A 16,884-nucleotide genomic window follows, 5' to 3' on the forward strand; every position below is an offset into this window, starting at 1 on the left:
GCCCACCTGGTGATGATCATGTTTGGATTTTGTGTGATCAGAAAAGTAATCACACAATGCAAGAAGACTGCAAAGAAGGCAGTTGGAATGAAGATTGTGATTGATGTTGAATCAGGATGGAAAGCTAAGCTGACAGATGAAGATATCAGAGACTACGTGAAGGCCAGCATCCATGCACCTGAGGGAACGAAGTTCCTGTACCCTAATAACCATAAGAAGTACATGCGGAAGTGGATCTACTGCAGTCTCAATGGACAATGCATGCTTATGTCCTGAAACAAGGATGAGCATGTGAAATCAGCAGGATGCCTGAAAGGAGTCATAAAGATATGGGTCCAAAAGAAGCATTTCTTCAGACAAGCATGTCTAGATGTGAAGAATGATGATAGAGTGGCCAATGAATCGCCCAGAGGGGGGAGTGTAGAGAAGGAGCCAAGTACCCCAACCCAAAGCTCTGCTCCCTTTTTGCCTATATGTTGGGAGCCAGAGTGTGAGACATGTGCAGTGCCAGTGAAAATGCTTATACCGCAAAGAATCATGGAAGTAAGGTACCCATTAAGGAAACCATATCTGCACTCACAACAATATGATGGCCATTTGAATGAAAACCCAGAGGAAGTGTGAAAATGAGCAAGAAAGGAGATTGGTGACCTCATGCAAAGCAGAGCTGATGCATCCAGAAATGATGAAGAGGCTGAAGACTATAGCCATTCTATAGGATCTAAGGAGGAGGTGTTAAAGATGAGCAACATTTCGGGCTCAAGATGAAGATGCTCATGCTACAGAAACAATGAAGAAAATATCAAGTCATTTTACAATTGTACAGATGCAGTAACGCAAGCAGACAAAGTATTCTTAAGGCTGGCTACATAGTCAATAAATTGCGACGAGCGCCAACGTATATGCATAGGAATATATAGAATATAGATGTTCCACAATGCACTTTAGCAGAGTCTGGACCCAGTGAACAGAAAGGCTTTTTCAGTCTGGCGCAGTTGGAAAACAACTTAACGGCAGAGGTGAATTCAAGAAAGGCTTGGCTGGCCCAGCACCAAGAGGTCAAGGCCACTGTGAACCTGAATGTTCATGCAGTAGCTACAAAACGTGTGAAAAGAACAAACTCCTGTCTGAGATGAGGTACAAGAACACTGAAGCCGTCATAGGTTCATCATTTAAACAGTATTTTAAATGCAGCAAAAGCTCTAAAACATGGTCTCTAGTCACATGGTCAGATGAAAATAGATACTGGATTGAGTTTCATCGAAACCAAGAGACAAAGTATGCCTTTACTCCCTTTCATTCTCAGGCACGAAGAACATTTGCAAGCCCATGTTCAAAGGCTAATTGACTGGCAGACTGCAAGAGTGATGATAGGTGGCAGGCTAATTAGGTGGTAAGCTATGGTCAAGACCAGTCCACCAGCACCTGGGTGCCAGCCTGCGTACTGCTAGCGTGTGTGGAATATTACAGTGGGGTACGAGGGTGCCAACCAATTATAGAGGGTCATGTAATAGAGAGCCCCATAGTTTGTGTAACCAATAGGACGTTGTGTATTTGATGACGTTCATAGTGACTTGCACTAGAGGAGGGCTTTGTTGCCCACCTGATGTTAGAGACCCAATCACTTTCCCTGACAAGTATGGAACGTATACCTAGATGTTCCTTCTAAGCCTATCACTTTCTCAAGTAGGTTTTTGTAGTTTGCCACGTACATTGACGTCAATGATGACAGGTTTTTACTATATAAGCTGTGTTTTTTATGAAACTCTCTGAGAAGATCAAGCGCGTATTCGTTGATGTTCATTGTACTCCCTGTTTTAGACAATTGCAAATAAAACAGACTTACTTTGACAACTTCCTGAGACAGTCTGATTATTGATGTTTGCATATATTCTGCGTCTCCATCTATCTCAAAGTATTGCTACTTCATCTTAAAAGGCCTTGTGTTGGGTACACGGGTTCAAAGCCCTCCTCGCTGCTGTTGCCCTCTCGAAATGTGGTCATATCTCAGCCGTCAGAAGAAAAGTGCATTGGCTCCCGATCAGAGAACGCAAAAAGTTTAAAACTCTCTCCATCACCCACCGCTGCATTACCAACACAGCCCTGGCATACCTGTCACGAAGATTAGAAAAAAATAACTCATCAAGACCTACTCGATCGACCGACAGTCACTGCCTCATCATTTCTAGATACAAACCCACAAGAGCAGGAAGCTCCAGTTTCCCAGTTATTGCTGCCAAGCTGTGGAACTTCCTGCCGCTCACTCTGAGCCCGCCTATTGATTCTGCCACAAACACTTAAAAACCTGGCTATTTATTTAATTGACTACAACGTGGACTCCTTCTCCTTCCACCTCCCTTGTTCCCTGCTTCTTTATGGCATCAGTAACTCAAATGCTCCCTTACTTTGCTTTCTGTACTGCAGTTAGCTCCTAGTTGCCCCCGGGCTAAGTGTGTTAACTATAAATGCAAAAATAAAAAAATACCACAAACATGAATACCCTCAATGAATTCCAGTTCCTCTGCTGATGAACACAAAGAACTTTGTACAGGATAGAACAAATGGCCACATGAATATTACAGAGGAAGGCTGTGTATCACTGAATACACTCTTGGCCGTGTTGGATGCCACCTCACTTTCAACATTCCACATGAAGATGGAATAGTTTCATTCAGCTGAATCCTGCAAACCATAACCAGCAAGATCATCACCCCAAACAGGGCTATCAAAGACCTTATGGAGGTCATGCTTACACACAATAATGTTGACTCCAGTGGAAGACCCTTTCTACAAAAGAGTGGAACGTCCATAGGCACACATTTGGCATCTTGATATGTAAACCTTTCTAGGCTTTTTTTTCAGGCCAGACCTCGAGCAGGACATCTTTTAACAATCTAATGAAATGTCCTTTTTTTTTTCCAGAACGCAAAGGTGCTCTTTAACAGTTCCATGAATACTAAATGGTTTCCAACACTGCTTTAGGTGCACCAAGAAATATTCCAAGAAGAACATACACTTTCTGCATACCACTATTTTTGTTCAAAGGAATGGCTACATAGAAACAACTGTACATAAGAAACCACTTAGAGGAATAAAAACCTGCACAGAATAAGTTTCCATTAAAGCAATACAAAATAATCTTTCTGCCATAACTGCGCCATCCAATTCAAACATATTTTTTCCCAACATAAACACAACCAACTTGCTACACTCCGTACATCTTTCTTGAAAAATGGTCAGACACATTTACAAGGAATTTGATTGTGCATTGAAAATACCCAGACACAATCTGTAACAATGCAGGGACAGTGAAACTACAGAACGAGTATGCTTTGTTGTGACTTTTCATCCAGCACTAACACAACTGAATACAATTGTTAAGGGTCTACCACAAATATTCTGCCGGGATGATAAGCTGAGGAACATCTTCAAGGAAACACCCTGAATCATACAAATAACATGACCCCATGCAGGACTACATGTCTCCCACACCAAGAACAAATAAGACATGGAACATACCTGTGCAATGTTAGGTGATGTAAAACCTGCCAGCAAATATTCAACAGGTCTACCTCAACAACCCCACAGGACCAAACAGTACAGATACAAGGCACCTACAACTGCAAATCATCCATTGATGTAAATAAATTATGTATGTGAGGCTTGCTAGCGACTAGGTAAAATAATCACCCTAAATATAGACACAATCTCAAATCACAAAGGGTAACTGCTGGTGTGTCACCAAATCATATAGGAGAGGCAGACACTCTAGGACCTGTCAGTGATTGTATTGAAAGGTCGCCTCTAAAGATCACATAAGGGAGACAGTGGGAGTTTGTGTACTTGAGTACTTGAAGATGCTCACCCTAAAAAACAGAGGTCAGAACATAGAAGTAGGATTTTACAACAGACTATGGTCAACTTTGCAGCAAGTAAAGTATCGTTTATTAACGTAATGTGAGAGGAATTAAACTAAGCAGACAAAATTACAGAAGAAAATGTCCCCTGAATATTTATTTATGATTGGCGATGCAAACAAAAAAATGGAAGGATATTCTGCATACTTTTGAAGTTAACAAATACACAGCCTACATTTCTTTCCACAGAATCTAAAAGGTACAACTTAGAGTTAAGCATTAAACCCAGAGATGGCGGGCTGCATTTCTGCTCAGGTATTTGGCCTGTGTGAGAAACCTCAGGGTATTTTCACTCCTACTGCGCTTGTATCCTCTACGCAGGTGACAACGGAAAGGCCATCACTTCGGATCCTGACCCTGAGGGAGGACAAGCGAGGGAGGATCACCTGGGTGGAGGGTTCTTGCGGATTTGGAGTGTATTTGTATTTGTATTTTATTGAATTTATATAGCGCTTTAATCCAAAGCGCTTAACAAGGGTAACAGGTGAAATACAACAAGCATTACATAATAATTGATTCAAAACCTGAAAACAGTACAAGGAACAATTAACATTATTGGTAAGGCTAAGCGTGAGCAGAGAGGGTAGTGGTAGTAGCAGCAGAAGTAAGAGAGGAAGCAAATGGTGATAGGGAGGTGAGTGGAAGAGATAAGAATTAGAGAAGTGCAGAAAGTGAGGTAGGAGGGAGAAGAGCTGAAGGAGAGGGTGAGGGGGTACTAAAGTGAAAGAGGGAGTAGGAGGTGAGGGTAGAGGTAGACGCAGAAGTAAGAGAGGAGGCAAAGTGTTATGGAGGTGAATGGAAGATATAAGATTTTAGAGAAGTGCGGAACGTAGGGTAGGAGGGAGCAGAGCGGTTGGAGAGGGGAAGGCGGATCTAGTGGAAAGGAGCGAGTAGTTGGAAGGAGCGAAAGCGGGAAGGGGCGGAAGGTGGTGGAGGAGGAGAGAGTAGGAAAAGATCGGCAGAGCAGAGAGAGCGAGAAGGAGTATAGATAGTGAGAAGGGAGGATAAGTACGGGGGGCTAGACCATGGAGGTATTTCAAGATTAGACAGAGGAACTTGAATTTGAGTTGGGAGTGAAATGAAAGCCAATCCAGTGAAGTGAGAGAGGAGGAAATTGAGTCATGAGGTGAGAGAAGGCAAAGGGAGCAGATGGCTGAGTGGTAGGCAGATTTGAGGGGGAGAGGTGAGTGAAGGGGAGTCCAAAGAAAAGAGTGGAGCAGTAGAAAAGTCTGGAGAAGATGAGGGAGGTGATTAAGAGTTGGGTCGCGTGAAAGGTAAGGAGGGGTCGAATTTTACGGATGTTATAAAGGTGAAAGCGGCAAGATCTGGCAGTGAGAGAAATGTGGTGAGATAGAGAGAGGTGGGGGGTCAATGTGAAGACCAAGGTTGCGGGCATGGGGAGAGAGGGAGAGTTGGGAGGGGGGAAAGAGAATGAAGGGAGGAGGAATTGTGTTGGCAGGGAGGAATAGGACTTTGGGTTTGTCTGCATTAAGAGTAAGGAAGTGAGAGGACATCCAGGATTTAATAGCAGAGAGACAAGAAGAAAGCTTATGGTGGATGTTGGGAGAGAAGGAGAGGAAGAGCTGGGTATCATCAGCGTAGAAATGGTGTGAGATGCCAAAGGAGGAGATAATAGGAGCTAAGAAGGAAGTGTAAAGTGAGAAGAGAAAGGGGCCAAGGACAGAGCCTAGGGGGACTCCTTGGTTGAGAGGATAGGTAGGAGAGGTGCAGCCACCCCAGGAGACAGCAAAGCTGTGGTTGGAAAGATAGGAGGAGAACCAGTTAAGGACAGAGTCTTTGAGGCCAAATGAAGAGAGAGAATTAAGGAGAAGAGGATGGACAACAAGATGTATCAAAAGCAGCAGAGAGGTCGAGGAGGATAAGAATAGAGGAGTGCTTAGAGTAGCGTGCAGAAAGTAGTGAGTTGAGAACAGAGATGAGAGCAGTTTCAGTGGAGTGCTGAGGGCGGAAACCGGATTGGGTAGGGGAGGAGAGAATGTGTAGAGAAGAAGGTAGAAAGCTGAGAATAGACAATACGTTTGAGAAGTTTAGAAAGGAAGGGTAGGAGAGAGATGGGACGATAATTGGATGCAAGGTAAGGATTAGCAGAAGGTTTTTTGAGAATGGGGATGATAGTCGCATGCTTGAAAGGAGTAGGAAAGGTGGAAGTAGATAAACAGGTGTTAAAAAAGGAGGTGAGATAGGGTATGAGGAGGGGGTAGATTTTAGGAATGAGGGAGGTATGAATGGGGTCAGTGGGAGAAGCAGTAGGATGAGTTTTAGATACAAGTAGGGCAACTTCAGATTGAGTGACAGGAGTAAATGAGGACATGGAGGAGGGTGGGTGAGGACGAGGAGGTGGCGGAGGAGAGTAAGAAGGGGAGGAGAGGATAGTTTGGCGAAGATTGAGGACTTTGTTGGAAAAGAAGGTGTCAAGATCAGAAGCAGAAAGAGGAGAGGCAATGGAGTGGGTAGCTGGAGAGAGAAGTCGAGTTAAGGTTTGAAAAATGCGGTGAGGGTGAGAGGACTGAGAGTGGAGAAGGTCAGAGAAGTAGGTGCATTTAGCGGAGTTGAGACAGGAGTCGTAGAGGGTATGATAGGAGAAGTAAGCAGCTTGGTTGGAGGGGGTGGGATGTTTGAGCCAGTGTTGTTCAAGGCGCCTAAGAGAGCGGCGCATGGAGGAAAGATAAGATGAGAGCCAAGGTTGAGCAGGTCGGTGAGAAGGGCGGAACGAGGAGAGAGGGTAAAGATCAAGATTGAAAGTGAGAGAGGAAGTCAGAGTGGAAGAGGCTTCATTGGCTGAGAGAGAAGAGAAGTCGGAGGGGGGGAGAGAAGAGGAGCAGGATGGATGGAATAGAGAAGGGTGAAGTTGTGTAAGTCACGCCGGAAGAAGAGAGTAGAGGGTGGAGGGGAGAGAGGAGAGGGGTAGGGGGGTAAGTGAAAAGGAGAGTAAGGAGTGGCCAGATAGATAATTAGGTAGAGAAGATATTGGAGAAGCAGTGAAAGAGGAGGTAAAGGTGAGGTCGATGGTGGAGCCAGATTGGTGAGTAGGAAGGGAGGGGAGGGGGGAGAGAAGGAAGGAGTCAAGGATGGATAAGAGAGGAGCGGTGGGAGGGTTAGAAGAGAGATGAAGATTGATGTTGCCAAGAACAAGTAGTGGGGTGGGGCTGGGGAGATGAGGCTGAGGAGATGGTCAATGTCCTCGTAGAAGGAACCGACAGGGCCAGGGGGACGGTAGATTATGAGGAATCAGATAGCATGAGGAGAATTAAATATTTCATACATGAATTCGAAGGAAGGAAGAGTAGGTAGAGGAGTAGGAGCGGGAGAGGAGGTAAAGTGAGGATGAAAAAGAAGGCCTAAGCCACCTCCACAACCTGAGGATCAAGGGACATGTTCGAAAGAAGATGAGGATGAGGTGAGGGATGCAGGAATGGAGGTGTTGTGAGGCGGGATCCAGGTTTCTGTGATGCAGAAAAATTGGAGGTTGAGGCGTAGGAATAGGTCAAGAACAGCCACGGTTTTGTTGCAAATCGATCTGGTGTTCCAGAGGGCAACGTCAAAGGCATTGGAAGTATTGGTGATTTGGGAGTAGATGAGGTTGCAGCGTAAGAATGAGAGTTTGGGAGTGGGGTAGAGTGGGAGTGGGGGGTGGAGGGGAGGTTGAGAGAGGAGATGGCCATGATGAAGAGGCAGAGAAATTCGAGGGGGGAGAGGGAAGGGAAGGGGAGAGGGGTGGGACTGAACAGAGGAACAGGGCATAACAGGGAGTGAGAGTCAGCAAGAAAGTGGACAGTAAATTGGAAGGCTACCTGTGGGAGTATTCCTGAGGAGGGAGGAGGGTGGTGGGTACTGGGGGGCAGGGGTGCTGTGGTGATGGAGGCAGGACATTCAAGTAGTCGATGTTACCGAAGAGGAAGAAGTAGGAATGAGAGGCAATAGGCAAGAGTGTCTAGTGAGGATGGTCAGTAGGGAGAAGTAGTCAGTAAGTGTAGGAGACTTCTGATAGGAGTAGACGTCAGGTGGAGCCGCGGTGTGGGAGCTGTGAGTGTGGAGCAGGGGGCAGGGTGGCTTCAGGGTAAATCTGTAGTAGAGGTTGCTGGAGGAATAGGTGACGGCAGTGGGGTAGGTTCGTAGTAGGGGATAACAAGTGTGCCAAGATGGTGTCAAAGGATCCGAGTGTGTTCAGGATCAGAGAGCAGGTAAGTCAACTGTCAAGGCAGACAGTGACAGTTGGAAGCATACAATCAGTAGTACAGTCAGTAGCACAAAGGGGGCAGGAGGTCCAGACTGCCGGTGCAGGGAGTTCGGGCGGATCAGGTACTGCAGACCATTGGTAGCACAAAGTCAGTGGCACAATCTGTGGTACAAAGGAGGCAGGAAGTCCAGAGTGCCGGTGAAGGGAGCTGGAGCAGACCTCAAAGTTTGGGTGGGTGAGGTACTGCAGACCAATGGTACCATAAAGTCAGTAGCACAGTCTGTAGCACAAAGGGGGGCAGGAAGTCCAGAGTGCCGGTGCAGGGAGCTGCAGCTGACCTCAGAGTTCAGGCGGGTCAGGTACTGCAGGCCGTTGGTAGCACAAAGTCAGTGGCACAATCTATGGTAAAAAGGAGGCAGGAAGTCCAGAGTGCCGGTGAAGGGAGCTTGAGCAGACCTTGGAGTTCGGGTGGGTAAGGTACTGCAGACCATTGGTAGCACAAATTCAGTGGCACAATCTGTGGTACAAAGGGGGCAGGAAGTCCAGAGTGCCGGTGAAGGGAGCTGGAGCAGACCTCGAAGTTCGGGTGGGTGAGGTACTGCAGACCGATGGTAGCACAAAGTCAGTAGCACGGTCTGTAGCACAGAGGGGGGCAGGAGGTCCAGAGTGCCGGTGCAGGGAGCTGGAGCGGACCTCGAAGTTTGGGTGGGTCAGGTATTGCAGACCTTGGCACACAGGGGCAAGAGTGCAAAGTGATGGTGGAAGGAGCTGGAGAGGACGCTGAAGGGCGGGTGGATAAGGTACCACTGTTTGGAGCACTCAGGATGGAGGTAGCACTACCAGTGCAAGCAGTAGAGGAGACGCTGTAGAGGTGATGAGAGTGGCACGGGGCAGCCGCGTGTGAGAATGGCTGGTGGGGGATGGTAGACAGTGACAGTTGGGGAAGATGCTTGGGAATTAGGCTAATGGAGGGAGGGCCCCGCCACTGGTAAAATTGAGGAGCTGGCTGGAGACAGCAGGGGCCCACCTGTCAGTTTTAGGGGGCGGGCGAGGGCTTCAGCAGTAAGTAGCGGTGGGCTTTGTAATTCCGTAAAGTTGGAGGGAGGGAGCAAGGTCCTGGAGTTGAAGGAGGGAGCAGGGTCCTGAAATCGGGTGAGAGGTGGATCAGTGGATCAGGCTGCGCGGTTAAGAGCACGCAGGAAAGAGGTCGCACCCACGGTAGGAGCCGTAGACAGTGGTGGAGTCAGCAATATCCCCAGGTGCAGGATGGAGGTCGGGCCCCGTGCAGGACCGCAGAGGAGACAGTTGGAGGGGCGGCGAATGCTGCATGGAGCAGCCGTGATCAGGAAGGGCCGTCAGGGGAAAGACGCACCCCTAGCAGAAGCCACAGAGAAGACAGTTCTCTCACGATCAAACGAGAAACGCTCACCATCAAACTTCCTTTAGCTAGCTCCCAAACACTGACTATCCACCTCATCTATAGACCACCTGGACCCATCGGGACATTTGAGGAGGTCATCCATAACCTTCTTTCTAACAACCTTAAAACCTCTTCCCAACTACTTGTCCTAGGGGACTTCAACTTGGGTTTCAATGACCCTCTAGATAAAAATGCCACCACCATTGCCAATTCTCTTTCCAACCTGGGTATAACGCAAAAAACTCAAGAACCCGCTCAAAATAAAGGGAGAATCCTTGATTGGCTAGCAGACTACAACTGCACTACCAATATCAAAGCCATTGTCCCTTAACCCTGGACAGACCACTTCTTCTTGTCATTTGAATTATCTACTTCCAGACCACCTCCGCCAGTATCTATCATGGCCCCACCATGCCAAACAAGAAATAAAAAGAGCATCACCAGAGATAAAGTGACCCCGCTGATTCTACCCATCCTTAATCGATTAGAGGATAATTTAGACCCAGAAACATTAGTCAACGAGTATAACAAAATTATGTTAACCACGCTTGACAACATCGCCCCTCTGAAGCTTAGACCAAGTAAACCTAAATCTCACCTAAATAAATGGTTTACCCCTGAACGAAAGGATCTGCGACTACTTAATAGGAGTTGCGAAACAGCTTGGTGGCTTATCCCCTCAGAAGATCATAAAATGAAACTCACAGAAATCTCCTCCCAATATAAAAAAGAAATCCATTTGGCCAAGCAGAATTAATTCAACAAGCGTATATCCAATGCTAATTCAAGCATGAGGCAACTGTTCACCATCCTCAAGGAACTAGAGTCACCCACCCCCACTCCGGATATATGCTCCAGAGATAAAACTTGGTGCTCTGATATTCAACAAGCACTATCAAATAAAATCTTCTTACTCCAAACGAAAATAGCCAAACAAAAAAGCCTCCCTCACACAAACACCCAAGACTTACAACCCAATCATAGACCGTGCTCCAAAGGAACAGGACCCAGTTGCATGATTTATGTTCTCTAAAACTTCTATCCTTGAGGTGGAGAAAGTCATCCTCTCTCTCAAGCCGTCAAATTGTCAGGGCGATACGTGCCCTGCCCAGCTCATAAAAGATGCTGCTAGGGATCTTTCCCCATTTATTGCAAAACTTGTCAACTCCTCATTCACGTCTGGCACGGTGCACACCAATCTAAAACAATCTTGGGTACTGCCACTGCTCAAAAAGCAATTGCTAGACCCACTTATACCCACGAACTACCGTCCCGTCATTAGAGTTCCTTTTCTGCTGAAAATCCTGGATAAGATTGCTTATAATCAAATCCAAAGTTTTCTGGAACACCACAAACTCTTAGGAGAGCGCTAATCAGGATTCTGTCCCCAACACGGCACAGAGACCGCCCTCATTGATTTGAAGGCACAAATAGATGATCTAAGAGATAAAGGAAAAATGGCTCTCCTCTTGCTGTTGGACCTCTCGGCGGAATTTGATCTTGTGGACTATGGGGCACTTTGCAGCCATTTAGACTCTGCCGCACATTTCTCCAGAGAGGCCATAACTTGGATTGAATCCTTTCTTATCGACAGGACCATGAGGGTGTTCTCCCCATTGGCAGCGGCTGACCCGATCCCCATCCTGTGTGGAGTTACTCAGGGTTCTTGTGCCTCCCCTACTCTATACAACATATTTACGAAGCCCCTTTTTGATGATCTGGACCTTCTCGGTATCACCTACACTAGCTATGCAGATGATACCCAGATTCTCCTCCCACTTTCCGGGGATTATAATAAGGATTTGGCCTTGGTAAATAGGGTGTATATCATCATCCAGGCATGGATGGCAACCCACGGTCTATGCCTGAATGATGATAAAACAGAGCTTATCATCCTAGGGACTCATTCTAACCTCAACAAACGAAGCCAGGACTACACCTCATTTGAGATTGATGGTAATATCATCAAGGTGTCTAAAGAGGTGAAGACACTTGGCTTCTATCTGGATGCCACCCTCTCTTTCGACAAACAGGTGAAGTCTCTGGCATCGGCCACCGCTTAGACATGTAAGCTCATTAGAGCAGGCAAACACTTTCTCTCTGACAAAAACTGCCTTATCTTAGCGAGAGCACTAATCCTCTCCAGTCTCGACTATTGTAATGGCCTCTACATTAGAGCCAATAAATCCATCACCCATCAAATTCAATTTTACAAAATAACACCCTGCAAGCTGCCCTTGGTGTGTCCAAAAGATTGCATATTTCAAAGATCAGGCACCAAAACAACTGGCTGTCCACCCAAAATAAAATCCATTTAAAAGTAGCATCCCTTGTTCACAAAGCCCTGAACAATGCTGCACCGAGCTATCTCACAAACAAACTCACAAAAAGAAACCATACACGCCCAGCTAGAACCTCAAATGCCAATAGCCTTATCATACCAAGATTTAGGCTAACTAAGGCGGGGGGAAGTAGCTTCCAGGCTCGAGCAGCCCAATTATGGAACTCACTGCCTCACCCTTTACGTGAGGAGCAGCCCTTTCCAAAATTTAGATCCAACTACATTAATCTGCTGAGGTCTGCCAATGATTAGCCCACTAGCGCCTACTCATCCTCACAAGACCCTAGTATAGACACATTACTGTCCTGCCTATTTTTGCTCTTATGGACTTCCTCACTTTGCCCATCTGGCCGATGAGTTAATGTCCATTTAGTGCCTGTACATATACTGCCCTCATTGTACTTTGTACTCACTATGCCTGTTTGTAAACTGCAATTGCCGTCTACCTGTAATATACTGTATTTTGTATTTTGTATTCTGTATGTAACCCATGACCCTACCCTGTAACTTAAGCTTCGCATTTTCTGTACTGCTGCACCTGGCTACCTTTGGGTTTGGTGCGCATTATAAGTGAATAAAACAAACAAAGAAACAAACAAACAGTAGCTGAGTCGGTGATAGCACAGTGCAGGATGGAGGCCGAGCCTCCGATGGGACCGCAAAGGAGACAGCTGCAGGGCCGGGGAATGCAGCGCAGATCAGTCGCGACCATGAAGGGCCAAAGGAGGAAGGGCGTACCCCCAGCAGGAGCTGCAGAGATGGCAGCGATAGAGTTAGTGGCAGCCACAAGTGCGGAAAGTAGGCTGCGCCCCCCGGCCTGGACCGTAGAGGAGACAGCTGCAGGGCCGGTGAAGACGGTACAGAGCAGCCACGATGAACAAGGGCTGCCAAGGGAAGGTCAATCAGTAGGAGCCGGGCCAGATACCATGGAACGGGCCAAAGGAGGGAGGGCCCAGTCGCCGGCAGCAAGACGAGGTAGGCGCCGCAATTCAGAGCAGATGGAGCGAGTCCTGGGAGCAGGACTCGCAGCTGGTTGTCAGAAGGAACAGTCTCCGGGAATCCAGGTGAGAGAGGATCCAGTGAAAGTCAAGGGATCCAAGACGAGGTCACCATGTTGTCGCCCACGGGGCAGGAGGAGTGTTGAAAGAGGCAATCTAGTAGAGAAGGGTTGAATTATTGGGAATCGAGGCAGTCCAGAGAAGCACAAGGCTTTAGAAAGTAAGGTTATCTAATACTGCAGCAGAAATGGTAGATTATTCTGTCTTCAGAAGGTATGATTCAGCCTGATGAAGGGAGACGTCGGATCAGGCATCCGATACTTGTGCGCGCCCTGGTGGTAAAATGATGTGGAGTGGGGTGGTGTGGAATGGTGGAATGGTGGAATGCCCTCTGGTGGAACAGTGTGGAGTGGGGTGCCTTTTGGCGAGACATGGTATCCCCCTTATCCTAGTGACAATGAACCTAACCCTCCCTGACCTTTATTGGTTACTGTAGGTCAGCTCCCCTTCTTTCCCCTCTTGGGACACCTGACAGTACTGAGACAAGGAAGAGACAATTGTGGGTAATGAATACCACACATTCTAACCTCTCTTGTACTGAGACGAGGAAGAAGCAACTGAGAGTATTGAACACCATCCCCTTTCACCACTTTGCTACTGGGATGAAGAAGATGCCTCCAAGGTATGAAGATAAGCCATGTCTTCTTAATTAAATTTAGGCAAAATTGAATAACGATATACACCTGCAGCCTATTGAAGGACCACAGCTATATACATTGAGAGACTGTGAGATGGACAGAGAGAGAGACCTGGGGAACATGGACAGAGCCAAGCAGGAATCCGCTGGAGTCTGGAGGCAGCCGTGGTGTGACCTGAGGCAGAGAAGGGACGCCAGCCGACATCCCCAAGCTGTGGGGAGCCTCCAGTGTGAAGTGGAAGCAAAAGGAGCTGCAATGAGGTCAAGGCGAGATGGACGCAGTGTCGGGCCTCACAGTGGCGTAGAAACTGCTAGCGCCAGCCGAGCTCCAGTCAACAGGCAAGCCAGGCTTGCTGAACCAGAAGCAGCAATGAGAGAGAAGGAGAAAGCAGCGAGAGCCGCCGGAGGAGGACGCTGACAACCGGTGAGTGCTGGGAAACCTACCCAGAGAAGGGCGTGCTCCGGGCAGGCTGCGACAGTGCAAAACAGTGTCAAAGGAATCAATGCTTCAGTTACAGATGGATCTGTGATGTTACATGAATGAAAGAAAGGCAAATACACTAATATTGACTAAGGAACTGAAAGAAAGTAGTAAACCAAGTCGAACTAAGGAATCTCACTGCAGAGTTGAAGTCAAGTCTGAGAAACGCTTTGTTTTGAAGCCAAATTTGAGAATCCATTTGTTTGTTGACAATGAACTGATCAAACCTTAAAACCATGCTTAAACGACAATAACCTACAGGTTTGAGCAAAGCTAAGCATAAAGAGGCAAAAGGGTCACCAGAAGTGAAGTGTGAATAAGACCCTGAAATACAATAAGACATTAAATGTGCACAGAACAAAGATGCCAAGGACTGGCTTAGAGATATGTGGTACTCTATGGAAAACCTAAAAGGCTAACACAAGGAAGCCAAATTAAGGAGAATGAAACACAGAGGCAAGATACAGAGGAGCCTATGTGTTATCAGGAGAATTAAGAGTGCCTTGATGCGCAACCTGTGATGGGTGGACCGTGTAGTCTGACAACTGCTCCCAGACCAGAGAACCCCTTTGGGCTGAAAGATCAAGATAACTGGGCCAAGGGTCAAGAAGGAAAACTACTATTGGTGCATTTAAAGCTTTGGGAAGAGAACCCTGAGCTGTGAAGGATTGTTGGAACGATAACTTGAAAACAATGGTGAACTTATATGTACTTGAGGAAGAGGAGCTGAAAAAGAAACCCTGAGCTAAAAGAAAGCTCAGAAGTTTACTTTTGAAACACTGTTTAGTTTACAGTTGGCATCCCAAGATTGTTCTGCATTAGATGTGAGGGCAAGCATAGGTTTTGGACACAGACAGATGTTCAAGTTGTACTTACTGATTCAGACTATCCTTAGATTCTTTAAGTAGGGAAGTCCCACCTTAGCATAGGGCAAGGTAGGTGTTGAACCAGACTGATATTTAAGTTAATAACATTATTTCTGTTACATATTCAATCTGTTGTATGTGTCTCCTTCCATGACGTCAACCTCACCACTGGGCCCTGCGGTGCAGTCCCGAGTGAAGCAAGAAAGTTAACATGAGCCCCAGGTGCAATTACCTGACCGGTAATGCCGGGCCACTGAGGGGTTTATTGCTATTAGCACAACGACATGATGATAGTATTTTCGTTTTTTTAAGATGAGAAACAACATGGAACTATGCACACAGGAAGAAGGGAACTGCATGTAGTCCCTTCTCCCATTCCATGGAGAAGGGGCAGGACAGCAGGAGTTTCGGGAGCGGGCGAGACTGCAGGTAAGTGGGACCTGGGATGTGGTGGTGCAGAGAGTGAGTAGGGAAAGGGGTAGTGATGAGGGGGCGGTTTAAGGTAGTACATGGCAAGCAAAGGCCTACATTGGGAACAAAGATGGTGGCCTCCCACTTTTCATGAGGCTCAGAACGCAAGTAAAGCCTGCCTTGTAAGCTCCCGGTTTTGCTGGGAGGCCCCATGATGGTCCTTCCCGGGTGCTAATAGCACATAGACTGCAAGGTTAGCAACATTCGGAATGAATGGCCTGTCCTAATTGATCTACTGTTAGCACTCACAAGCTGAAGCTCCACCAATCAGATGGCCTAGAACCTGCGCAATAACCAAGAGATCATTGAAGTGGCAGCAGGTGAGCTATAGAAAAATACAGTAACATAACGTATCATAGCCACCAGGTTTTCTCCCTGTTTGGAGTCACCTTAAAGGCACCATGTAGCTCCTATTTCTTTTTATTTTCTTTACATACCTTCTCTCATCAGCTTTACTCACAAGGCGTGTCCATGGGTTGTCGACACCTTCACACCCCTTCCGTCGTTCGGACCACAGTAGAAATAGAAAAGGGTCCCATTGATTTCTATTCGTGCTCCCTTTCTGTTTTTCATGGCAGCCATTTTGACTTGGGTTTTTTCATTATGGGAAATTGAGCTTTGCTTGTTGCATTCTGAACTCAAAAAACAGAAAATGACCTTGCAGGACGCCTCATGTGCTAATAGCTTAAATGGCCAGCAAGGATATGGTGATCATACTGGCCATTAAAGACTTTCACTACCTATGTAGAAGCATGAGGGAATATAGCCATAATAGCTGGTGAGCCGGGCCGAACCGGCTGGGAATGTCCTACTGAACCAAAGAATAGCCCAAAGTGAAGGGAATTACTGGGTGATATGAGCCTTTACCGATGTTACGTCCGATACCGCCACACATTTTCACCATTATTAATTTCTGTGCAGTCAAAAAGAGCAGAAACGACAGAAAATGGCAAAAAATAGAGCAGAGCTTGACTGCTGTCAGCAATGTGCATGGAAAAGGACAGAATAAGGCGGATGAGTAGTGGTCTCATGTGAGCGTCAAGCAGAAATGTGGGTTGTCACAGAGAGAAGAGTGGGGACGGCAAGCAACGCGGAGGAAGGGATGCAGGACATGAACCAGGGACAGGAGAATTCAGGGGGGGAAACAAAAGAGAGGAGGATGGCTATTACTCACTACGGGGAATGGAGGCAGCAAGATACTATGAGCATCCCAACTCCAACTATTGTGTTTTTAGTACACAGAGTACCTTACACAAAGTGGAAAAACACATTCATCAAATTTAAATATACATCACAAATAGACATTTTGCATACAAATAATGATACAATAAAACTCGTCCTCTAAAAACAGTCATAACCCCACTCTCCGCATAAAACGAGCAAACACATGCAATACAGCACTAGGCAATATGCAGTAATAGAAATACACAAACCTCTTGACAAAGAACCGAGAAAGAGATGCTATCTCCAACTACACAGGAGGCTGGTGTTGTGG

The 16,884-nt window shown here is 46.7% G+C and overlaps 1 protein-coding gene across 1 annotated transcript in view; it reads right to left on the reverse strand.

Moving 5' to 3' along the window:
* The window catches only part of PLCB2 (phospholipase C beta 2), a 1,211,696-nt gene that overhangs the window by 16,070 nt on the left and 1,178,742 nt on the right, over positions 1-16,884 (reverse strand). The gene's annotated exons all lie outside the window — the stretch shown is intronic.

Source organism: Ambystoma mexicanum, chromosome 14 (genome assembly GCF_040938575.1).
Source record: "Ambystoma mexicanum isolate Mex_15411 chromosome 14, UKY_AmexF1_1, whole genome shotgun sequence".
NCBI classification, from domain to species: domain Eukaryota; kingdom Metazoa; phylum Chordata; class Amphibia; order Caudata; family Ambystomatidae; genus Ambystoma; species Ambystoma mexicanum.